This window comes from Diabrotica virgifera, chromosome 9 (genome assembly GCF_917563875.1).
Source record: "Diabrotica virgifera virgifera chromosome 9, PGI_DIABVI_V3a".
In the NCBI taxonomy this organism is placed as follows: domain Eukaryota; kingdom Metazoa; phylum Arthropoda; class Insecta; order Coleoptera; family Chrysomelidae; genus Diabrotica; species Diabrotica virgifera.
This window is the reverse complement of record NC_065451.1, coordinates 204766033-204793833: the sequence shown is the minus strand read 5'-3', so window position 1 is coordinate 204793833 and position 27801 is coordinate 204766033. Positions and strand designations below refer to the sequence as shown.

General features: G+C 32.9%; 1 protein-coding gene across 1 annotated transcript in view; it reads right to left on the bottom strand.

Annotated features, from left to right (window-relative positions):
* LOC114330480 (frequenin-1) overlaps positions 1–27801 on the bottom strand; it is a 760895-nt gene that overhangs the window by 655235 nt on the left and 77859 nt on the right. The window lies entirely within an intron of this gene.

Below are 27801 nucleotides of genomic sequence, written 5' to 3'. Positions count from 1 at the left end.
AAACTTCTATAATGTTTATTTTAATAAGTTACAGGGATGAAAAAAAAAAGAGAAAATTTAGTCTGATTTTTAATTTCAAATATTTTATTCAAAAGAAACTTTTTCTTTATTCTAAGGGAATTTCGGCCGTCGGTAATAATGATAATGGAATCTTTTATCGTGCATTTAAATTTTTCAAAAATATTTATTAGTTTTCTCAGGATTCGAAAAAAATAAATACATTTATATCATTGGACCAAGATTTTTCGCCTCTCCCCTAAAGTATTCTAGAAACATTTTAGATACTTTGTTGCTCATATATCTATCCAATCCGATCGTAAATTCCAGACATAGTAAAATTTACGACACACTCTATTTTATACAACTGTTAGAAAAAAAATGCGTCTTTAAAAGTCGAAACAAGATATAATTTATTTCATTTACCATTGCCATTATTACCCGATCTATAACAACCCCAAAAGGACGATGTATAGTCTTCCTTTTTTAGATAGTTTTGGAGTTTGCTCCCGATAATGGATGTCGGTGGAGGCGTAGATAACTTCCAAAAAGTTTCGTGTTTTCAATCGAGAAAGTTAATTGGCACTAAAAGCTTCAACTCATTAAAAATAAATAGGAAAGGGTTCAACAAACAACTTAATCAAAATAGATAGTTAAGTAAGAAATTAACTTGATTTATAATTGGAATATCTATAATATACTATTTTTAGTACAAAAACACGCTTACGTCAGTCAACATTTCTGACGTCAGAGCAATGCCAAAACATTAGAATATGACTTTCCATCATGGCCATATTTCTTGTACAGTCAGAAGCTAGGCATCATTACTTGTCAGAGATATTTTTCTTTGTTTTTGTTTGCTGTACAAATAATATCTATGTATAATATTATTGATACTTTATTTTAATTGATGATGGTAAAAAACAAAGAAAAATATCTCTGACAAGTAATGTTGGCTAGCTTGTCACTGTATAAGAAACATGGCCATGATGAAAAGTCATATTCTAATGTTTAGGCAATGCTGTGACGACAGAAATTTTGACTAACACAAGCGTGTTTTTGTAGTAAAATTAGTTTTTTATTGTGACTTTGCCAATTCATCCAATATTTATAACCACACTGTAAATTGTATCGCATAAAAAAGCGAATCGCTAGGTGAGATTTTTCCATTTCATATTTTTTCCGATACGGAATGGGTTCAGCCATTTTTTACGCAATATCAATATTTCTTTATTGGTTTTGATACTAAACTAACCACTTGACAGTTTTATTGACACAGCCCGAAGTGGAAAATATAATATTTTCAGAAATCTATATCTGTTTGCCGCCATTGCTACTACCGGAGCTCTAGGACAATTTTTCTGCACAGGGTGGCATCACCTTATGAAAAAAGTTTCACTATTCATTTAGATAGATAGCTTTAAAATTTTCAAGGACTGAAGATAAATTTAAAGAAAACTAAATGCATGATCATAACTAACTCAGCACACGCAAACATCCAATTAACTATTGAAGATACTGTAATTGAGAGTGTGAATAACTACAAATATTTAGGAACATGGATAACATCAAATTAATGTAGACCAAACCAAAGAAATTAAGACACGTATTGAAATACCACGTGCATCATTCATTAAACTTAAAAAGTTTCTTGGTTGTCGGGATATAAGGTTAGAACTACGCCTAAGGATGCTTCGATGTTACGTGTTCTCTACTCTTCTTTATGGTTTGGAAGCTTGGACATTGAAACAAGTCCATTTGAATAAGTTGGCCGCCTTTGAATTTTGGTGTTACAGAAGAATCCTACGAATATCATGAATTCAAAGAATGTCGAACGTGGAAGTAACTAGAAGGATAGAAAATCAACCGGAAATAATACTAACTATCACAAGACGAAAACTTGAGTACTTGGGACATGTGATGAGAGGGCAAAAATACTCATTATTACAACTTATCATGCTTCAAGGCAAAATCCGAGGAAAGCGAAATGTGGGAAGACAGAGAACATCCTGGTTTAAGAACTTACGGGAATGGTTCGAATGCAGTAGTGTAGAGCTATTTAGAGCGGCAGTTAACAGTGTCCGCATTGCCATAATGATTTCCAACCTTCGATAGAAGATGAAACTTTAAGAAGAAGAAAATTTTCAGTTTTTAAATATCTTGCGGTCATTACATTGACATCTTTCCAGGACCGTCTTGGTATACCCCGTTTTCTTCTAGAGGGCTGAGTCCATTTTTCTATTTTTTGGCTGTCAATTTTCAGGCTTTCTCTGCAGGTGACAAGACCACTTTAGTTTTTGGTTTCAATTATATCCATTATATCTAGATTCCATTAGATATCCTTTATGTCTTCCATTTTTCTCCCAATATCTTCGTTCCTCGCCCATCGCCCATAGTTCATTTCCATGGCCGTTATATGTTATTAGTTTCTTTGATTTATTTTCCAGAGTTTGGTGTTGTACAAACTAATACTTTCTATTATTGTTCATCGTTTTATTTATTCTTCTTTTGTTATTTGATTGTCTAGTGGCTGATCCTGATTGGTTAATCCTGGATGTATTTCTTCATTATTTCCTACTTTTGACGTTATTTGGACTCACAAGTATTTCAAGGTTTCAGTTGATTTTGTAGTTCCGTACCGGTACCGGTTTGTACCGGTTTTCGGTATATTTTCTGGTTTTTCCTTGCAATTAAGTACTTGGTTTTTGTATATTAATTGTAAGGTTCCATTAAGTGTACTTCTCTTCCAGTTTTCTAAGCATATATTCTGTATCACTCTCGTCTTCTATATTGGCTTGGTCCTCAGCTAAATGTATCGTGTACAATCTCTCGTCTTCGATCATGTTGCCCTTATTGCTGCACTTTCTTCTCCACACTAAGAGCACCTCATTCATATATTATATTTTGAAGAGTGTAGATGCTATGCAGCAGCCTTACTTTTGTTCTTGCTAATAGGAACTTTTCTGATTAATTTATTGCCGGTTTTAATATTTCAAATGACTCAAAAACACTATTAGTCGAGGAAATGAAGCTGAAAAAATGGCAAAACCTCGCAATTTTTTCGTCCAGCATCGATTTGTACAAAAAATTGGGATTAGGCTCATTTCACCCTCTAATTCATTTTCTATATTGAGCCGTTGTACGCTTTTGGTTTTTTAGGGGTTAAAACTACCCCTAAAAAACTACTTGTAAAAAATTATAAAATAACATTTTAAACTTTATTATTGTAAACATTTGGTTTTTATTAGTTACATAATGATTGCTTTATGCTTTAAGATATACTATCATAATATTTCAACCCTTAAAACCACCCTTGTTGGAGCTATATATAAAAAATTATTTATCCTAAAAGAATAATTTCGGCTTGCATCGATTTACATAAAAATTTGGGATTAGGATCATCTCACCCTGTACTTCATATTCTATAACATGTTCAAGGGCGTCGATTATTTTTAGGGGTGTAAACTACCCCTTATTGTCAAAAATTATATAAAAATATTGTAAACTTTAATATGGGTAAAATTTGGTTTTGATTGACTAGAAATAATGATTGTTTTATGCTTTAGGATATAATATCATAATATTTCAACCCTTAAAATCCACCCTTAAGAACATTACAATTTTTATAAGTAGATAATTTAATAGATCTGTACAGAAAAAAAAACTAGAATTAAAGAATTACAAAAACATTTATTTACACAAAAATACAAATTTAGAAATATGTATAAGTACAAATACAAATAGTTTTTAAGTCATCTTCCAGTATACGAACCAGTTCTGTGGTATTATACATGCATTGAAAATGTTTCATAAGCGGACTATTAAAATATTTCGAAAAAAAATTCGTTTTATAAACATAGATCCTTCATTTTTGGTGATAAAAAGTTTTTTCACAAATGATTTTATAGGATTTTTGAAGAGCTATAAGACTATGTAAATTAAATTCCGTTAGATCTCTTAGTTTTTAATTGGAGTAGGTTTAAAGGGCTCGAATAAGGGGGCGTTTGCTCGTAAATAGAGGTTTTAAACAGCTATATCTCTCTAATTGTTCGCTTTAATAAAAATCTATGCAAAATACAATTTTAATGATTAAAAAAGCTACAATTTATTTATCTATCATTTTTTTCATATCTCCAATATTTTCGGAGATATTTTGAAGTAAAAGGTGAAAAATACGAAATTGAAAAAAATCAATTTTTCGTTAAACTCCAATTTTTCTAAAATTAGGCCTTTTAAATAGGTCACACTTTTTGGGTGTATTGACAATACAAATATACAAGGAATTACAGAAAGGTGAAGACCAATTTTTAATTGGGAGGGTAGTTAGGGGGTTATTTTGACTGATTTTTTCGTAAAGAAAAGCAGGTACCGACCTTTTTTGATCATAAGTCGCTCTATGTTCATGCTAGAATTTTTTTTATTACTATTATTTAAAAGGAATAATTATATCCTTGAAAAAAATTATTTAAGTTTTCCTCGAAAAATGCAAAGTTCTTCCGTTATTTGGCTTTGAACATTTCAAATTATGCATTTGACGAGAAAAGCTAACCTTTAACATGCTGTATCTCGGTTTGTATTGGTCTTAAAGATATTATAGAAAAAGAATTTAGTTTATGATACTAAAAGATACAATTTTATTATTTACAGTTTTTTTTTATTAAATGCGTATATTTCGAGGTATTCTCAAAAAACCCTCTAAAAAAGTCGAATTTTTCGACGAAAAACTGTTACTTTTAACCGCGAATAACTCGAAAAATATTAGTTTTACGAAGAAAATGTAAAATAAATTGTTTTCTTAGAATCACTTTTTACATCCATTTACATGGTTAAAACGTAATAAAAAAATTCCCACCCTCGAGATGGGGTGGCAACCACCCCCAAGGTTTTAGCGTACAGCGGCATGATATAGAAAATTATCCTTGGACTATTCTCTACCTTCTGTGAAAATTTCAAGTAAATCCATGCTGGACGAAAAAACTGCGAGCCAAAATGCTTCATTTCCTCGACTATATCATTTTGCTCATTTTTCTGAGCTATATAAATTTAGCAAAATTCATAATACAATAAAAATATATTCTAAGGCTTTGGCCACACGGGCGTTTTTCTACTTCTGCGATAATTTACGGCGTTTACCGTGCCCATTGGTTTAAGTACCTCCTCCACCAATTTTAGATGAAATCATTTCATCTGAAATTGGTGGAGGAGATAGTCAAACCAATGGGCACGGTAAACGCCGTAAATTATCGCGGCAGTACAAAACGCCCGTGTGGCCAAAGCCTAAATGTTTGGAATAATAAATAAATATGTATTTTGTTTTCCTCGTAATGCGAGAGATGTCGCTGATTTGCGTCTCAAAAGGTGGGTTCATTGCATCGCGATGTTTTGCCTTAAAAGAGGCAGAATGTTTATATTCCCTTCAGAGTTGTGACTGCATAATCTTCACTGATGATGCATAAGGATGCTGAAATAGTTGCTATATGGAGATGGTAGTCCAACTCTGAATCGAATATAAACAAAACCTGCCTTGAACCCTTTTTAATCTTTTTCATTTTACTCAGTTTTTGAGTATTTAGAAACTGTCTTTCGGTCCTTTTCCTAGACGAAGAGAAGGTAAATGCGTGGCCTAAGTGTCCTCTATTTGCTTTCTCCTATTTTCGTCGTCTCTACGTGATTATATATTGTAAAATCCGGAGATATGGGATGCAGCCAGAAAGCAGTTTATTAACGAAAAGTCTTAGATTTAAAATATTGTTTATTATATTTTTATTTCAATTATTCTAATTGTTTAAAAAGTAGTAAACTTTGTATCTGGGGCTTTTCGTTGTTTTCCTCGTAATATGAGAGATGTCGCTGATTTGCGTCTCAAAAGGTGGGTTCATTGCATCGCGATGTTTTGCCTTAAAAGAGGCAGAATGTTTATATTCCCTTCAGAGTTGTGACTGCATAATCTTCACTGATGATGCATAAGGATGCTGAAATAGTTGCTATATGGAGATGGTAGTCCAACTCTGAATCGAATATAAACAAAACCTGCCTTGAACCCTTTTTAATCTTTTTCACTTTACTCAGTTTTTGAGTATTTAGAAACTGTCTTTCGGTCCTTTTCCTAGACGAAGAGAAGGTAAATGCGTGGCCTAAGTGTCCTCTATTTGCTTTCTCCTATTTTCGTCGTCTCTACGTGATTATATATTGTAAAATCCGGAGATATGGGATGCAGCCAGAAAGCAGTTTATTAACGAAAAGTCTTAGATTTAAAATATTGTTTATTATATTTTTATTTCAATTATTCTAATTGTTTAAAAAGTAGTAAACTTTGTATCTGGGGCTTTTCGTTGTTTTCCTCGTAATACGAGATATGTCGCTGATTTGCGTCTCAAAAGGTGGGTTCATTGCATCGCGATGTTTTGCCTTAAAAGAGGCAGAATGTTTATATTCCCTTCAGAGTTGTGACTGCATACTCTTCACTGATGATGCATAAGGATGCTGAAATAGTTGCTATATGGAGATGGTAGTCCAACTCTGAATCGAATATAAACAAAACCTGCCTTGAACCCTTTTTAATCTTTTTCATTTTACTCAGTTTTTGAGTATTTAGAAACTGTCTTTCGGTCCTTTTCCTAGACGAAGAGAAGGTAAATGCGTGGCCTAAGTGTCCTCTCTTTGCTTTCTCCTATTTTCGTCGTCTCTACGTGATTATATATTGTAAAATCCGGAGATATGGGATGCAGCCAGAAAGCAGTTTATTAACGAAAAGTCTTAGATTTAAAATATTGTTTATTATATTTTTATTTCAATTATTCTAATTGTTTAAAAAGTAGTAAACTTTGTATCTGGGGCTTTTCGTTGTTTTCCTCGTAATACGAGAGATGTCGCTGATTTGCGTCTCAAAAGGTGGGTTCATTGCATCGCGATGTTTTGCCTTAAAAGAGGCAGAATGTTTATATTCCCTTCAGAGTTGTGACTGCATAATCTTCACTGATGATGCATAAGGATGCTGAAATAGTTGCTATATGGAGATGGTAGTCCAACTCTGAATCGAATATAAACAAAACCTGCCTTGAACCCTTTTTAATCTTTTTCACTTTACTCAGTTTTTGAGTATTTAGAAACTGTCTTTCGGTCCTTTTCCTAGACGAAGAGAAGGTAAATGCGTGGCCTAAGTGTCCTCTATTTGCTTTCTCCTATTTTCGTCGTCTCTACGTGATTATATATTGTAAAATCCGGAGATATGGGATGCAGCCAGAAAGCAGTTTATTAACGAAAAGTCTTAGATTTAAAATATTGTTTATTATATTTTTATTTCAATTATTCTAATTGTTTAAAAAGTAGTAAACTTTGTATCTGGGGCTTTTCGTTGTTTTCCTCGTAATACGAGATATGTCGCTGATTTGCGTCTCAAAAGGTGGGTTCATTGCATCGCGATGTTTTGCCTTAAAAGAGGCAGAATGTTTATATTCCCTTCAGAGTTGTGACTGCATAATCTTCACTGATGATGCATAAGGATGCTGAAATAGTTGCTATATGGAGATGGTAGTCCAACTCTGAATCGAATATAAACAAAACCTGCCTTGAACCCTTTTTAAATATGTATTTATTTGTTTAAATAGCTATCCCAGCAGATCTTCTTCATCTTAGTCGTTAATCCGATGCAAGTATATTGATATCACAAAGCTGTTTGCTGATTTTTCTAATGTTCCTCCATTTCTCTCTATCTTCTGACATTATAGTATATTCTGGCAATGGTAGCAATAATATTATCCGTGTATCATGTTGAAAATCTGTCGCGAGATCTTTTGTCTTCTACCTTTCCATGGATGGTAAGTATTTCAAGACCATTTCTTCGATGTCCACTTCACATGTCCAAACTAGCCTACTATTTGTTCTGATATTTGTAGTTAGTCTTTTTTTTTGGTAGTCGGTTCAGTATAGATTCATTTGTTCTTTGGACCACTCATTGCATTCTCAGCATTTGTTTTCAGCAGTACATGTCAAATACACAAATAATCTTTTTACCTTTCTTCATAAGGGTCCAGCAGATAATTATTTAATGGCTTTTCTATTTTTCTTTTAATTTTGCCATAGAGATTTTTGCAATTGCAGTGTGTATTTTTTCAATACAGCCTCCGCGTGTTAGTCATTAAAGAGACCAGATACACAAATTTATCTACAACAGCGATATTGCTTATCATCCTTAGATGATATAGATGGTTGTTAGGTCTGATAATTACCATAATACTCGTTTAATCTCTGTTTATTTTAAGACCCACCTTTAAGCTTACTTCTTCAATCCGTTGTAGCAGGCGAATCAGTTCAACCTCGGAACTAGCGAGGATGGTTGTATCATCTACATATCGCGAGTTGCAAATCTTCTTCCCGTTGATAGTGACGCCACCGTTTCAGTCCTCAGTAGCTTCCCGCATTATCCATTCACCACATGTTAAATATAGAATTGGGCTTAGTATGCAACCTTGCCTCACGCCTTTAATGATCCTGAAACTTTCGGTGAGTTCCCATTTACTCTAACTCGGGCATAATTTTTATTGTATAGGCTTTTAATTAGCAGTAATAGATGATTCGGGACTCGTATTTTAGACAAAACCTGCCACATTTTATCCCAGTTAACTAGGTCGAAAGCTTTTCTATAATCTATGAAGCACAGTTATGTTGCGATGTTGAATTTTCTTGATTTTTGTATAATTTGTACCACGTACGAGAGCAAAACCTTGTTTATCGAAGCAGATATAACAACAGGCGCAAAATTTCGGCTCCAATGCTATTTAAATGCATTAATTTTTTTTTTCGAATCCTAAAAAAAGTACTTTTGAAAAATTTAAACACAGAATGAAAGATTACATCACTACCGAGGGCCAAAAATCCCTGAAAACTTCTATAATGTTTATTTTAATAAGTTACAGGGGTAAAAAAAGAGAAAACTTAGTGTGATTATTTACTTCAAATATCTCATCCAAAAGAAACTTTTTATTTATGTTAAGGGACTTTGAGTCCTCGGTAATAATGTAGTCTTTCAGTCTGCGTTTAAATTTTTCAAATATATTTTTTAGTTATTTCAGGATTCCAAAAAATGAACTGAAAATGAATTGTGGTGATGTTTTCCAAATCGAACATTCGATATCTTTGTCATAAAACGCACTCAGTCGAACATAATGTGTTGACAAGACACTGGCAAACAAAGCTACTAAATATTTGACACGGCTTCAGGAATATTTTGAGTAGTATATTAAATAATATTGATAGTGTATTTGATAAATAATTGATTTAAGACGTGAAATTAATAAAAAGTTATTTATTGTTTATAGTCCTGTCGCCAGTGGGGGTACAACGGCCCCCTTAATTCAGATGGCCTTACCCAAGTTTTTTTATGTATTTAGGCCCGTAGAACACGAATTTTTTGGGTAACAGTCGATCCGAATGTCGATAAGATTGTTATAAACAAAGAACTTGAGGAATCACATAACAGCGATTTTTCGCAAAACAAAACATTTTTTTGTATTTTTTGGTCATTCTAAGCAAAAAATGTTTTTACAAGTTTTTTCGTAGGATGCACAGTTTTCGAAATAAACGCGGTTGAACTTTTAAAAAATCGAAAAATTGCAATTTTTGAACCCAAAAAACTTTTGATTGAAAAATAAAATAGCAATTCTACTTACCGCATTTAAAAGTCAAATTCTATCGATTTTACTTACTTTCATTGCTAAAAATTAGATTTTTTATTGTTAAACAAAGCTATAAACACATAGTGATTTAATGATGTTTTCAATGCATTTCTCATTTGAAATCGAACGAGTAGGCGCGAATACAGACAATTTCTACAAAATTCTACAAAATATATTCAAAATATACAAAATATACGTATATACAAAATATACATAGATTACGTACATTAAAACGCATCTATTGGGCACGGGAAACACTATGTGTTTATGGATTTGTTTAACAAATAAAAACTTAATTTTTAGAAATGTAAATAATCAAAACCGATAGAATTTGACTTGAACTTTCAAATGCGGTAAGCAGAATTACTATTTTATTTTTTAGTCAAAAGTTATTCAGGTTCAAATATGGCACTTTTTGGATTTTTTGAAAGTTCAACCGCGTTTATCTCGAAAACTATACATCCTACGAAAAAACTTGTAAGATCATTTTTTGCTGAGAATCACCCAAAAATACAAAAAAATGTTTTGTTTCGCGAAAAATCGCTGTTATGTAATTCCTTAAGTTCTTTGTTTATAACAATCTTATCGACATCCGGATCAACCGTTACCCAAAAAATTCGTGTTCTACGGGTCAAAATACATAAAAAAACTTGAGTAAGTCCATCTGAATTAAGGAGGCCGTTGTACCCCCCCTGGCGACAGGACTTTGTTTCGCGAAAAATCGCTGTTATGTAATTCCTTAAGTTCTTTGTTTATAACAATCTTATCGACATCCGGATCAACCGTTACCCAAAAAATTCGTGTTCTACGGGTCAAAATACATAAAAAGAATTGAGTAAGCCCATCTGAATTAAGGAGGCCGTTGTACCCCCCCTGGCGACAGGACTATTATTGTTTATGGAATATCCAAGCAGATAATATAGTGATTCAAGTGTTTTGTTGTTAAAGATGTTAAAATTTATCTAAGTGTTCCATAGTAACAATATATTATTAAAAAAATCACTTTATCACTTTTCCTCTTTTCTCAATTACTAGTTTTTATTGTTAGTATATAAATTATTGTAATCACTGAATACACTGTTAGTAATAAAATAATCAGTAGTAATTACACGAGAGCTCTAAAATTATCTATTTGTATCCCGAGTGACACTTTGACAGTTTTAATCTCACGACCGGAAGGGGAGTGAAATTATGTCAAACTGTCACGAGGGCAAAACAAATCGATAATTTAAGAGCTAGAGAGTAATTCGGTAAGATTATTTCATGAATAAAACTGTCTTTTTAAATTATTTTAACTAATATTTTATTGATATCTTCACCTGAATATTTGCTAAACCTGTTTCTTGGTGTTCTCTGTGACAAGATGTAAAACATTAATTGTTATTAATGTCACTGAATGTTCATTTTTTTTTTGTAGCAACGAAGGGCATCTGACGTAATACTTGACGACGGGGAATTATGAACAATTATTGCTGTAATTTTTATTTCTGTAGCTTTCTATTGGTCAGAATATCTATGAATGAAATAATCATATTAATTAACTGAGTGCATAATTTGAGTAACGGTTATCCAATAACATTCAAAAGCCATCTCTAAGTTAAAGATGACAATGTCACTGTCAACTAATGTTTGCATCTCCATACCAGTAAGAATTTTACTACGCGTAATTTGCCGTGTAAAGAAAGAAAAAGTGGGGATAGCCGTAAAATATTTGCGCCTACGCTTTTAATTATAATAAGATACTTTTCATGACTTTTCTTTCCCTTTCCTGTATTATTACAGGTTTTTATTATGTGGTCTTAGATTATTCTCGTGAAAACGACAACCCAATTCCAATTCATTTTGTAACATGTAACCATATTTTACTAACAAAAAGAAGTGAAACGTAAAAGTTCCACCACAGACGAATAACGTCAATCCACTCCTGCAAACCCTAAATCTCGGGCAAATTTTTTGTCGCCTGCCGATTTCCTATTTCAATATACATAAAGCCACTTGACTTAAAAGTTATGTCTGAACATGTGAGGGAAACTTCGTCGGAATTGGGAAAAGTTCCCTCGAGTGGTGAAACAACCGGGAGCATATGAGATAAATGCATACACACACGTTGAGAAAATGTGAAAGCGTATAGGCCTGGATCCCGCGTACCAAAAAAAGTTTATTAATAGCAAGCTGAAAATTTGTTAATAGCTTAACGGTGTCTATTCGGACAATTTTTGATGTACGGGAACACTCTAACAGGGTAAGTGTCTTTAGCCCAATGTATCTCACAAGATACATGACTTAAAATTGATTTTTTAAATATTGGGGACTTTTACAATAGTTCAAACTTTGGTTGTCACAATCAGCTGTTCTTTCTCTATACTGTTGGCTATCTTTGTTTGATTTATACGGTTTCAAAGTATTAAGTTATGTTGACTTATGTAGTTTCTTGTTCCGTGAGTGTGCGCGCTTTTCAAGCCATCAACCCAAGCGGTAAATTCCGTTTACCTGCTGTTATTTTTTTTTATAAAACCCAATTAAAAAGACTTATTGTTATGTTCTTCTTCTTCTTCAGGTGCCATCTCCGCTACGGAGGTTGGCAATCATCATAGCTATTTTAATTTTTGAGGCAGTAGCTCTAAATAGTTGTTTCGATCTGCATCCAAACCACTCTCTCAGGTTCTTCAACCATGAAATTCGTCTTCTTCCGATGCTTCTTCTGCCATCTATCTTTCCCTGCATTATGAGTCGTAGGATACCATACTTCTCGCCCCGCATCACATGTCCGAGATACTGTAGCTTCTTTTCTTTAATTGTAAGTTCAACTTCCTTTTCTTTACCTATTCTTCTCAGTACTTCATTGTTTGTAACTCTATCTACCCAGGAAACCCTCATAATTTTTCTATAGGTCCACATTTCAAAGGCGTTAAGTCGTCTCATTGTCTCTACATTTAACGTCCATGATTCCACTCCATAGTATAGAACACTGTAGACGTAACATTTTGTTAGGCGTACTTTAAGAGCTAATGTTAAATCTTTGCTACATAGGACCTTTTTCATTTTTATAAAATTAGAACGTGCTTTTTCGATTCTGACTTTTATTTCTGCAGTGTAGTCATTATTTTCTGTTATAAGTGTTCCTAGGTAAGTGTACTTTTTTACTCTTTCGATCTGCTGGCCCTCTACTATCAAGATTTCGTTAGTATTATGGTTGTTTTTACTAATTTTCATAAACTTCGTCTTTTTGATATTGAGAGAGAGAGTCCGTACTCCCTACTACACCTTACTATTTTACTCATGAGTCTTTGCAGGTCTTGTAAACTACCGGCTATTATTACTGTATCATCTGCATATCTGATGTTGTTAACTAAGACTCCATTTACTCTTATGCCGACTGTTTCATCTTCCAGAGTTTCTCGCGTTACCTCTTCAGAATAAGCGTTAAATAATAGAGGTGATAGTATGCAGCCTTGCCTGACTCCTCTCTTTATTTCCATTTCTTCAGATGTTTCTTTTTCAATTCTTACTATTGCTCGCTGATTGTAATAGAGGTGTGTTATTAGTCTTAAATCTCTTTCATCTAGGTTTTTATTTTTTTAGGATTTCCATGAGTCGATCATGTTTTACTTTATCAAACGCCTTATTGTAGTCTATAAAACAGACGTAAAGAGGATGGTTAACATCCAAACATCTCTGTGTCAGCACGTTGAAGGAGAATAATGCCTCTCTGGTACCCATACCATTGCGGAACCCATATTGAGTGTCACTAATATCCAGCTCCAGTTTAGAGTGTATTCTGGCGTGGATAATTTTCAATAGAATTTTCAAGGTATGTGACATTAAGCTTATGGTTCGGTAGTCACTGCATTCTTTTGCATTCACCTTCTTTGGCAAACACACAAAGGCTGATGTCAACATTTCTCTAGGGATGATTCCAGTAGTATAGATAGCGTTGAACAGTTCTACTATTATGTCCAGGTTTTTCTCGTTGACCAACTTTATCAGCTCGCTAGGCAATTCATCTGGACCAGCAGATTTATTGGTTTTCATAGAGTTTATTGCCTGACTAACCTCTGATTTGGTTATCTCTGGGCCTACATCTCCCGTTTGGCTATCTACGGATGTACTAGCTTCTCTCTGGTCATGAAATAGTTCCTCGATATACTCTTTCCATCGTCGTAGTTTTCGTTTTGTCTCCATTATAATATTTCCATTTTTGTCGAGCAATATATTTGAGGTTCTTCTATTTCCTATTCCGGCTAGTTCTTTGACTTTTTTATGTAGGTTGAAGTTGTCATATGTGTTTTGCAGTTCTTCTATTTCTTTACATTTTTCAGAGAAGTAGGTTTCTTTAGCCTCCCTAATTTTTCTTCTTATTTGGTTTTGAAGCTGTTTATAGCGAGTCTTATTAATGGTTTTGTTTTTTCTTCTTTCATTCATCAAGTCTAGAATTTCCTCCGTCATCCATTCTTCTTTCTTACATTTGGTTGTAGTAAGTACTTTCTTACTTGGTTCTAATATAGAGGTTTTGAAGAATTGCCACTGCTGTTCTACGTTGCAATTATTTCCTGGGTTTCTGTCTAGATTTGTGTTGATTTCGTGTTTCAGATTTTCTTTTGTTTCTTCTGACTTTAGTTTCTGTATGTTAAGTTTATTGTTGTTGCGGCTTTTTTGGGTCTTTTTTAGTTGAAGTTGAAACCTAGCAATAAGAAGACTGTGATCAGAGGATACGTCTGCTCCTGGATATGCCTTTACTGCCTGAATTGAGTTTCGATATCTGTGCTTTATTAGGATGTAGTCAATTTGATTTCTGACAATTTTGTGCTCTTTGTCAGCTGGTGATTTCCATGTATACAGGCGTCGCTTAGGTAATTTAAAGAATGTATTTGCGGCTATAACATTATGCTCCTGGCAAAATTCTATTAGGCGATCTCCTCTGTCGTTTCGTTCGCCAAGCCCATATGATCCTATCCCTGATTGTTATGTTATTTAAGTTTAATTATTCACAAGTTTTATGCACTAATACTTTCTGGGCTTTCTGACTTTTGCTTAATTGGGCCATAAAACAATAAAATGCTAAAAGGAAATTATCGTGGGTTGAGGATTTCTTCCCTTGGGCAATAGAGGGTTAATTGGGGAACAGGTTACAGGTTTCGAACGTCAGACTACAAAAACGTCCCGTGTATTTTGTCGGACAGAACTTCCAATTGATTTGTTTCCGTTTCATTAAACTCTCATGCAAAAATCAGACTACTACTTACCACCAATATTATTCCTGTCATTTGACATGTTCTACGTGCAGGGGCGTAACAGAGGCCCCCGCAGCATGAAGCTTTCGGGGGGCCCAATCGATTTGGGGCCCATTTTGTCGTCTGATATTATGTAAAAATCTGTTATTGGTATATTATTTTACGTTGTGTGTTTAAATTTAAGAACGTAAATTTCTAAATAGGCATGTTCGGCAAGTGAATCATTTCATATCTATAAACTTAATCTTTTCCGGTCTCACGAATTTTTATGGTAACGGCAATAAACTATATTGCTTTGTACGTGACCATTGAAAGATTTGAGAATTGCAATTTGCCGAATTTCAGAACAATATTTCTAAATCTAGAAATGGGTTTTCTCTTTACATTTAGTATTCGATAAAATTATCGGCAATAGTTTCCAGAGGCGTAACAGAGGACCCCGTAGCATGGGATATCAATATTGCGTCGTCTTCATAACCAAGTATTTTTACTTCCTTGTTTCCCACTCTGTATCCTCTTCCTTTGTTGTTGCTGTTGGCGATTTCATTCATGATTAAATTGAAGAGAATTGAGCTCAATGAGTCCCTTGACTTATTCCGTTGCCTATGCCTATAGATTTTGTAAGTTGTCCATCTATTCTACAGGGACTTCTCTATTATACAGAAGAAGGATTACATGTTTGAGTCTTGAAGCTTACGGGGGGCCCCAATATGTCAGGGGCTCCATCTTGTCGTCTAAAATGTGTCATTTGTATATTATTATAGGCATAAGTATATACGCAACGTTTTTTAAGCAGTATAGTATTGAAAATAAAGTTGTCCATCCGATAGATATGTATTAATAAAATTATAGATATATTCGCTGATAGTAGTACACGAAGAAAGTTGTTAGAAAGTAAGTAAGTAAGTAAGTTACCAAAAAAATATTTTTAGCAAAAATGTAGCTTATAAAAAACAAAAAAAATTGTCTATTCATGAAGTCAATCGACACAGTAAAAGCAAAGTTAAAGCTCATGAAAAAATGTTCTTATTCGTCCAATTTCAAATCGAATATTTCAACGTAAAATAACCAAAATAAAGCACTTTTCGAGGAAAACAATAAAAATTTTTTAAATGTGTAAAAAAGCTTTATTTTTTATAAAAGTATCTATGATTAAAACTAGTAGATTTAAGCTAAAAATAAAGTTGGCCCACTTTTTTTGGTACAAAAAAATCGTGCAAATTTCCCACTGTTTGGCACCTCAAATAAAATTGATAGTCAGCGCTTTACCATTTACTTTAATATATGTATTGTTTATATGATCTGTAAGGTTGACCGATTCAAAGTTGTTATTTTTGAAAAAAAAAATGGTTTTTTAGTAGGAAAGGGTTTTTTTATTTTGGAAAAATGCCCTTTTTCTAAATAACTTAAAAAGTATTAGTGATACAAAAAATCTCAAATAGTAAAGAAATGTAGGTTTTGCTTTTATAGGTATTATGGTTTTATTTTGTTATTAACACAAAAATTGGTTAAAATATGGCTGTTCAAAATTTGCATACACTCGTGATTAGTGACTCGTTCAAAAATAAGGTCTTTGGACCAGTGAAACTTACAGATCATATAAAAAAAGTTAATTAATTTGTAAAGCGGTAACGATTAGTTTAATTTGGGATGCTAAATAGAGGGAGACTTTCACGATTTTTTACCAAAACAAGGGGTTAACTTTATTTTGAGTGTAACTCGCTTAGTTTTGATGCTAGAAACTTTTATAAAAAAATAAAGATAAAGCTTTAAAAAATTTTCAATGAGTTTTCCCCGAAAAGTGATTCATTTTTTGGTTATTTCACGTTGAAATATTCGGTTTGGAATTTGAAGAATAAGAAGAATTTTTCATAAGTCACAACTTTGTTTTTACTGGTTCGATAGACATCATTTTTTTATAAGCTACATTTTTGCTAAGAATATTTTTTAGATACAATTCTTTTTGAGTTATTTACGAAAAACCGCTTAAAAACGTGGTTTTCTTGTAGAACAATAAATATTTTCACTGGCAAATAATTTAAAAAGTATTGACTTGATCACTTCGGTGGTGACACTGAAAATTACACGAAATCTACGTATTTCACGGTCATTTACTAGGCTATTACATTATACGTTTTTGTTACACAAGTCGTACTTAGTAACTTTTTAAAGATTGCCCCATTTCCAATTCTGCGGGGAGGCCCCAACGGAGTTTGTTACGCCACTGTCTACGTGTCGGACTTATTAAAATGCCCAACATATTGTGTCGGACAAATATTTTTTCATAATATAAAGCTTGCTGTTGAATAAACTTAAAAACAACCTGCTAGTTTTCACAATCATAAACTTGTAAGGATGACACGTTCCAGAATTAAAATCACGTTCCACAATTAAAATTTCCATTGTTACCGTACATTCAAGTTTGTCCGACTAGACACCGTTAAGCTATTAACAAAATTTCAGCTTGCTATTGATAAACTTTTTTTTGTACGCGGGATCCAGGCCTAGTATCCCTTTGTAAAAAATGAATGGGTGAGTTTCGAGTAAATTTCACAGATGTGTCTGGGCTTTTGTGCGCGGCGGTTTTTAACTTTAAGCTCTTTGTGCGATTGCGGGAAAAGCTCAAAATCGGAAAATGAATACATTAAAAGCTCTTGGTTATAATCAAAAACACGGAACGGCATTATATTACTGTATTAAAAACACCTCAGTTTTTAATTTTTAGTTCTTTATATATCTACCTATGTAGTTTGCATTTTTCTAATTCATTAAAACCCTAACGATGTAAAGAATACACTAAATAAAAAATAAGAATGTCATAGGATTATTATACTGGGTCGGGATAAAGTATGGAACCAAGCAAATATCTTTGAAACGAAAAAAACAATATTTATGAAACTTTGCATGCAAGTACAGTGATGCAAAAGGCATCTGTTGCCATATTTTTTGTTACTACTCCGCTTTCGGTTTCACCGGAAATACCCTTAACTTATTTAATTTAAATGGGACACCCTGTATATTTTTGCGGATTTTAAAAGAACTTATTTTTAATTCATACATACCAAATTTGGTAGAAAAAATTTATTAAAAAGTGTCTGTAGATAATTGTTTGTATTAATACAACGCAGTAGGAAATAAACGAGTACCATCTATACGCTGTGAGCTCGTACGTAGAGGGGATATTTATAAATTCGCGAGCGCCAGTAGTGGCAAGTCTGTAAACGTTTACCGGAAATTTGACATAAATGTCAAAGTGATTAATTTAAAATTAAAAACATTAATTAAAAAAATATTAGTTGGTCAAAGCTGTGGTATATATTTTTACCTTAAATATACTTACGTTTTAAATACTGAATTTACGTTTTTTTAATGTTCCGTAATATGTAATTATAAGTTAATCTAATAATCTTAGCGCCATCTACACGATAATTGTGAAAGTATCCGAAGTAAGAAATTAATATTTCATCAATAGAACGTCAAAACGATTAGCAAAATCTTAAAAAAATCTGTTACAATTTAATTACTTTTTAGCGTTGTAAATATTAAGCGATAACAATTAAATAATAAATTTAAAAATTATCGGTGAAAGTTGATTAGTAATCCGCCAGGAGCGACACCAGCGAAGCTCAGAGCGTATACTGTAGACTAAAATTGTTGTTTACATGCACTGCATGACTTATTTGAATTTAGTATAATAGGTAAAACTGTTACTGAACTAATTGACAGAAATAAGTTGTATTCAAAATGGTTCATTTAAGAGAAAAAGATCGTATTGAAATATTAATGATAATCGGTTATGGTGAATTTTCATTTTTTGAAAGTGAATTTTCCAAATCGATGAATTGGACGTAGACAGTGGCCCGCTCGTTCTCCGGACCTCAACAAGTTAGATTATTTTTCTTTGGGGTTATCTAAAATCACGTGTTTACGTTAGGCGACCGGATTTGAGACAAAGAATAATTGATGAATGTGAACTGATACGTGTAGAAAGCTTGCAAAAAGCGACTCACGAATTTATTTATAGGGTTGCACGTTGTCAGGAGGTGAACAGCAAACATTTTGAACATTTGAATTTATTTTGTTTATTTTTAATATCATTGCTTTAACGTAAATAAATTAACCTATTTTTTAACTGTAAAGAGATTTATTTCTTGTTTTAATAGTTTTTTCTTCCAAAATTGGTATGTAGGAATTAAAAATAAGAAGTTCTTTTAAAATCTGCAAAAATATACAGGGTGTCCTATTTAAAGTAAATAAATTAAGGGTATTTTCGGTGAAACCGGAAGTGGAGTAGTAACAAAAGATATGGCATCAGATGCCTTTTGCGTCACTGTACTTGCATGAAAAGTTTCATAAATATTGTTCTTTTCATTTCAAAGATATTTGCTTGGTTCCATACTTTATCCCAACTCTGTATACGCGACAACGTAGAAGAGTAACCATTTATGTCAAAAACACCTTGGAATTGAATCAGCTAGTTTTAAATACACAGAACAAATCAAAAATGTTGGTATAGACATTGGAAATACTACTTATTTTATATTTAAAGAGAGTTACAAGTAAACTAGAACTCTAAAAAATCGAAGAGATGATGTGCTTCGCAGAAACTGTAGTCCTAGAACAGAATTTCAACGCACATCAGTTTGTCTATGAATGTATGGTCACAAGCCATGACAGGGAGATACTTCTTACGTAAGGACAGGGATAAAATAATTTTACCACCAGATGAACCAACAAGGGTCAGTCTTAACCCAAGGATGAACTGCTCAATGGTCGATTAATCATCACTAAAGGAGTTAGTGATAACTCATTTCCAAACCAGCCCAGACCATAAGTCAGTTTCAGGAACCATTACATTAAAAGTAGACCTACAGAGAGTTGAAACAATTGAAAGATGGAAATGGAAAGAATCAAACCTGCCAAACTAGAGAAGGAGCTGAATTCAAATGCAGAGAAGAACTGCAAACAAAAATATAAGAAATCATAAGAAGAATTCAGTAAGCAATAAAAAATAATGTACCAAAGTAAAACACAAATAACAAAGGTCTTAAAATCCCAGAAGAACTGAACTAAATTATAAAAGGACGGAACAGAATTAGAAAACTAAGGGGAAACAAAAGGCACTATACAATGGCTCAAGAAGAGCGGAAGAAAAACAACAATATCTGGAAAATACTAAAATCCAGAAGAAAGGTTTAACAAAGCGTGCCACATATTAATGACAACGAAAAGCTTACTGTGAAGAAGAAGGCTGCAATAGCAAGAAAACTGGCAGAAACTTAAATCAACATATGTCAGATGGGCACCATAGAAATGGTAAATAGAGGTACAAAGTGATAAAAGGCAGACCTGGCAGAAATAGCAAAAATAAGAAAACTAAAAGAAAGTAGAGTGACAGGTATGTAAGACATCCACAATATAGCATTAAAACAGCTACTAGAAACCAAATAAAGATGGAAGAAGACTAGAAAGCTACATACCAATAGCTGAAAATTTGAATGGAATTCTCTACCATTAATTATTTGCAATATTCTCCTTTTTAAATGTATCTTACTGCAAAAAAAAATCGATATCTTCGTTAACTGCCTATTACCTGATAAATGAACAAAACTTGTCATATATAAGAAAGAAATTGTGTACATAATATCTATTAGCTCGACCCCACTTCACACTTACATTTTAAAGTTCTTTATTCGTATACAGTGAGGACGTTTGAGTTGAAATAAATTCATGTTCTCGAGAATGGGCGACTCTGGAGATAAATCCCGAAACAGGTCTCTTTTATTTTTGTCGCCATCCATCTGGGCGTGATGACGTAATTGATGATTTTTTTAAATGAGAACAGGGGTCGTGTGATAGCTCATTCGAAAGGTTATTCAATGCTCTATTCACTAATATAAACATTAACATGATTATTTATACAGGGTGCCCAAAAAGACATTTTTGGGCAAAAAAGGTAAAAGTACCTATTCATGGAATCATTAAGAAGAGATTAGAATCGGAATTGGAATTACCCAGAAAATCTGGCTATTAGATTGTCAGGTAACAACTTTCTTTTCTAAAAAGAAATAATATGTCGTATTGTGAAATATTTATGTTAACATATTTTATGTACACTGCATTAAGAATTAGAAAAATCAAAATAGATAGATAGTACCTATTTAAATTATGATTTGGCAACATTGTGTCATACAGAGATTAAATAGACAAAATATCAGCCTAAATGATTAACGAAACGGAGGCATTTCGATTGTACCTGGGAGGCATTTAATGTATAAAAATATTTACATGAGAAAGTGGAAGGCATTTCGATAACGCCGGTTTGTTTTTCCAAATTGTGTCGTTTAGGCATCCTGCCGTTCTACTGGTTTTATTTTTTTTATCTTTTAGGTATTTGAAAGTCATTACTTGTTGTATAATTTGATTGTCTAACTCCAATTTGCAGCTTATTGGTTCTTTGGCTATTACTAAGCTTTTTGTTTTTTGGGCTGATATTTTCATATCCATTTCTTTTGCGTTAATGTTGAATTCGTGCAATAATCTTTGTAGGTCGTCTTCTTACTCTGCTACTAACACGGTGTCATCAGCGTAACAGTATTTTTATCTCTCTATCGCCCATTTTGTACCCTCTTTTTTTCTTCACTTGTTTTATTATTGCATCCAACATTATGTTAAACAGTAGAGGGCTTAGTGAATCTCCTTGCCTGATTCCTGTTTTGCTTCTATGAGTTCTGTTATTATTCCATTGACTTCCATTTCTATTTTTTTTCTTACATATATGTTTTCTATCAGTTTTATGATATCGAGTGGTAAATTTCTGTCATATAGTAGGTGTATCACATCTTTTAATTGTATTATATCAAACGCTTTCTCGAGGTTTATGAAACAGAAAAAGGCTGGCTTGTTTAACAAAAAAGCTTGACAAAAAAATGTATGGCTTCGAAATTATAAATTAGAATCTTGGGTGTTAATTGCACCTTACTTCGACGAATATTTATTAATCAAAGTCTTTAGGATCTACCACTTAGAAGTTAAGTTCTCGTCTTATGTTGAGAACAAGAGTCATCCACAAAATAAATTGGTACACTGGTGGAGCATTCTCAACAGACAGAATAAGTCGCCTTTTTTCTCCTTGAAACCCTATATAAACTAGTTGCGTGCTGTCACTGGAAGCCTTTAATATTTATCGATTAAGTATTAAAAAAGGTCGGTAGCGAAATAAAACGGTGTGGCCTGCTGTCACCTGTTACACGCTTTCTGTAGCACGCGAGCCCTATAAATTTATTTAACGATCGACAAATTATTATGGAACTTGAATTCAATCTTGAGTCATACAAAGTCGAAATAAACTATAATTTTAGGGGATATTGTCAACAGGTTTGATATAAACGCTGTTATTAAATTGAAGATTATATGGTGACGAGTGATTTTATTTTTTTCTTGGAGTAATTTTATAATTTTATTTTTGTTTATTTTTTAAGTGAAATCGATTGGTCTACCCAAAATACGTTGACATTATCTTAGATGAAACATGCAGGATAGCAACTTAATGCTATCAGCATACCTCTTTTATCACTCTAATCAAAGCTGCAGGTGTCTTACTGTCTAAGAACGTAGAACAGCTGCTGAATATACAGGGTGTTTCATTAATAATTGTCCATATAGTAACTGGAGAAACCTTAGCACAAAATCTTCTTCTAAAAGTGCCTATCTTCTGGAGATGTTGGCAATCACATTGACCCATCTTATTCTATTTACGGCAGCTCGAAATAGATCAGTTGACGTTAGACCAGTCCACTTCCTAAGATTGGCCAGCCAGGATATACGTCTACGTCCAGGGCCTCTCCTGCCCTCAATCTTGCCTTGTAGAATCAACTGCAGCAGTCGGTATTTTTCATTACGCATAATGTGGCCGAAATAAGCCAATTTTCTGTTCTTTACGGTGTTAATTATTTCTTTGTCTTTTCCTAGCCTCTGGAGAATAGTTATATTAGTTGTGTGGTGTATATATGAGACCCTCAACATACGTCGGTAGCACCACATTTCAAACGCCCAAAAATAGCACAAAATACGAAGATTTAACCTAAAACACTTAAATAAAATGTGGTTACTTACTGAGTTACATGGGGTTTTATCTAAAAATTTAAAAACTATTTGTGCTCAGCATTTTAAAACTATTGGACGTGTCCTTTTCATAGTTGGCAGAAAGTATAGGTACTATACAAACTACTAAATTATGTTAAACAAACGTTTCTGGCTATTACCAGAGGCGTACGATGGGGGAAAGTGAATGGTTGACCCTTTCCAAATTCTACGCCACTGGCGGAATTACTATTTTAGTTCAACTTGTGGATTCTCCAGTACGTTCTATGAAAATACTCTTCATTGGTAACGATAAAGTCATTAGTTTTCGAGATCTTTGAAGCTAAAAATGAAACGACACGGTTATTTTGATTAATGTATTGTGTCGTTTCATTTTTAATTTCAAATATATCGAAAACTAATCATTTTATCGTTACGAATGAAGAGCATATTATTTACATAAAAAGTATTGGAAAATCAAAAAAATACACTAAAATATCAATTTCGTCAGTTGTGTAGAACTCGGGAAGGGTCAACAAGCCACTATCCCCTGTCGTACGCCTCTGGTAGCAGCTAGAAACGTTTATTTATCTTACTTTAGTAGGTTTTAAAGTACCTAAACTTTCTGCCAAGTATGATAAGGATACGCCAATTAGTTTTAAAGTACTGGGTACAAATAATTTTTAAATTTCAATAATATGAATCATATAAATTAATCAAAATAACTGTGCCGTTTCATATTTAACTTCAAATATCTCGAAAACTAATGACTTTATCGTTACCAATGAAGAGTATATTATTTACATATAAAGTATTGCAAAATCTAAAAATGGGACTAAAATAGTAATTACTCCAGTGGCGTAGAATTTGAGAAGGGTCAACCATTTACTATCCCCTGTCGTACGCCTCTGGTAGTAACTAGAAACGTTTGTTTATCATAATTTAGTAGGGTGTAAAGTAGTCACACTTTCTGCCAAGTATGAAAAGGATATGTCGAACAGTTTTGAAATGCTGAGAAAAAATAATTTTTAAATTTTTAGATAAAACACCCTGTAACTCAGTAAGCAACCACATTTTATTTATTTAAGTATTTTAGGTTAACTCTTCGTATTTTGTGCTAAGGTTTCTCCAGTTATTATATGGACAATTATTAATGAAACACCCTGTATAGGAAGTTGTAAGCAAACCTTCAATGGTTGGCGTTCATAGGTATACCCATCCACTCAAACCTAAATTCCAGAAAAAATTTCTACTTGTATGCTACTCGACCCGCCAAAAACTTAAGGAAGCATAGATGCAAAGTGGAGAACTAAGATAACTGGGTAATAAGGGTAAGAAACAGAAGAGTAGAATGGATTAACCACATAAGATTAATGATAACAAATAGAGCAGTAAGGACTGCGAGAAGCGGTTCTCCAATAGGAAGACGATCAGTAGGAAGACCACGAAAACGATGGAACAACGACTTACTGGAGGTACATTGAAAAAAAGAAGAAGAAGAACTTAAGGAGGAATACCGTTACATAGTAGTCCCAACTGGAAGACCTGGAGAACTTTAAAGCATATACGATTTGGGTAGTCCTTATAAAATTTAATAAAAAATGAAGTGAAACTAATAAACAACTAACGGTAACCTGCACTTTGCAAAGCAACAAAATATGGAACACTGTCTATCATTTCCCAGGTACCTCTCAGCACATACATTGGTTGTGGTAAATTTGAAACTTTATTATTTATTTATGACGCATAACGTAAACAATTAACGTAAAAAGTGAAATAATTATGTATAGTTCATATAATTAGCTACAATCTGTAAAAGTTTCAAATTTCTTCATTGTAAAAAACAAGAGAATTTAAGCATTTTCCGTTAAAATCGTTTTTTATTTAAACATTAATAAACATAAAAAAATTTTATTGACTATTCGTGTATTGTTCCCGCGAATGCATATGTCTGCAAATTTTTAGTCATCTGCATTAAAGAAAAGGCAGTCAAATTAACGTCCAAATATTTGACCCAAATTATTGAACTAAAGTAAAGCGTTTAATTAATACGCCAAAACGAATTCTAATGTTAATTGTAGCACAAAACGTCTCTACCGGTGGTTTTTCTAAGACTACGATAAAAACACGATTTTTTTTAATTCGAGTTTTGGTTGAAGTTTTGTTTCGTATCGTATTGAAATTTGACACGAATAAGCGCCGATTTTTATATAATATGATCAGATGTACCAGATGATCATAAATCAAAAACTTGAAAATACTAAAGAAAATGGAGAGGGTCAAAACGTTGAACAATTATGGAACTACTTCAAAGAGATAATACTAAAGACAGCGACAGAAGTATGTGGAACAAGTAAAAAGAGCAGTAAAAGAAAACAAACTGCATGGTGGAATGAAGAAATAAAACAAGTTAAAAGAAAGAAACATGCTTGGAAAATATACTTACAAAACAAAACACCAGAAAACTATGAAGAATATAAAAAACACAGGAGACTAGTAAAAGAACTGGTTGCAAAGGCAAAGAAGGACAAATGGACAGAATTTTGAGAAAATATGGAAACAAACAGTAAAGAGAATCAAAAACTGTTCTATGGAGTATTAAAATCAACGAGAAAAGAAAGAATTCAAGAAATAAAAAACATAAAGAATAAAACTGGTGAAATTCTTACAGAAGAACATGAGATAATGAACAGATGGAGAGAATATTTCCAAGAGATGCAAACTCACTGCTATCAAGAAGAAAACAATGTAGCGAACCAAAGAATAGAAGTAGACAATGTAGACCCTATAATCATAAATGAACTGCAAGAAGCTATTGAAGAAATGAAAAACCGAAAAGCACCAGGCTATGACAGAATAACCAGTGAAATGATAAAAAAAATGGGACAAAACGCAACAGAGCTATTATTAAAAATATTTAATGCAGTTTGGAGAGAAGAACAGATACCGATGGACTAGCAGAAGGCACAGATAGTGCCGATTTATAAAAAGGGCCATAGAACAGGTTGCAACAATTACAGAGGAATAACACTGTTAAGCACTGCCATGAAAATATACGCAAAAATACTGAACAAAAGAATAATTATAATCGGAAAAATTGACAGCACACTCGAGGAATCAAAAAGCGGTTTCAGAAAAGGCAGAAGCACCCAGAATCATATATTTACAATCAAGCAAATAATAGAAAAATATCAGCAACAGGAGAAAAAAATGTATATAGCTTACATAGATCTTGAAAAGGCTTTTGACACGGTCTCAAGGCAAAAATTATGGGAAATATTAGAGAAGAGAGATATAAGTAACAAAATGATAAGGATAATTAAGAGCATTTACAACAACAATGTGAATTATATCATCAGTCAAACGAGAACATCAAAACCATTTACTACGAACGAGGGACTAAGACATGGAGGGGGATTAAGTCCAACATTGTTTATAATTTACATGGATGAGATAATTAAAGAATGTAAAGTAAAAGTGAAAAAAATGCATGTGGGTTATAGAAATTTAAGAAGAGTAGGCATTTCAGAAGGAGCATTCGCCGATGACGTCGTCATATTGGCCGAAAATGAGAAACAACTACAAAGAAATATAGAAATATGGAATGAAACACTAAAAACATATGGAATGACAATTAATAAAAATAAAACAAAAGTTATGGTCATTGGGGAAAAGGAAGAAGAAGAAAAGATAAACATAAAAATAAAAGAAGTAAATATAGAACAAGCACGAACATTCCAATACTTAGGAGGAGAATTAGAAGACAACGGAAGACAGGAAACAGGAATTAATAATATAATTAAAAAAACAATGAATCTAATTCATAAATAACAAAGAAATAACACGAAAAATAAAAATTAATGTGTACAAGTCAATACAGACCTGTATTAACCTTTGGTTGCGAGTCATGGGTACTAACAGAACGACAGAAGAGTAAAATACAGGCAGTAGAAATAAAATACCTTAGACGAGTTCGAGGAGTTACCAAAAGAGATAGACTACGGAACACTCAAATAAGAGAAGATTTGGAAATCGAGTCAACGTTAGAATTTATAGAGAGAAGGCAACTCAGTTGGTGAAGTCATCTTCAGAGAATGGATCAGACAAAACCGGTGAAAGAAATTTGCCAGGCAAAAATGCAAAGAAGAAAGAAGAAAGGTAGACCACGACAAACATGGAATAGAACACTAGGCAAAATAATCGAAGAAAAGGGGAACAACCTGGATAGAAGCAAGGACGCTGGCTATAAATAAGAAGGAATGGGTCAAATTTGTACATAATATAAATGTATAGCAGTTATTAATTAAATTTAAGATTAAGTTGTTTTTGTATTGTATTATAATGTATTGTCGTCTTACACCACTATGTGGTAAAAAGGTTTTTTGAAAATATATATGAAGCATAACGTAAACAATCAACGTAAAAGGTAAAATTATATATAGTTGATATCATTAGCTACAATCCGTAAAAGTTTTAAGTCTCTACATTGTAAAAAACAAGAGAATTTAAGCATTTTCCATTAAAATCGTTTCTTTTTTATTTAAACAATTAATAAACAAAAAAATTTATTGACTATTCGTGTATTGTTCCCGCGAATGCATATGTCTGCAAATTTTCATTCATTTGCATTAAAGAAAAGGCAGTCAAATTAACGTCTGAAGATTTGACGCAAACTATTGAACTAAAGAAAAGCGTTTAATAATTAAAAATAAAAGTTAAGTTTGAATTTCTGGAAAATAGTATTTATTTAACCCGTTTAGTGGCAAATTGTATTTTACAATAAAACTGTTTCATGGAAAACAAAGCTGCAGACTCTG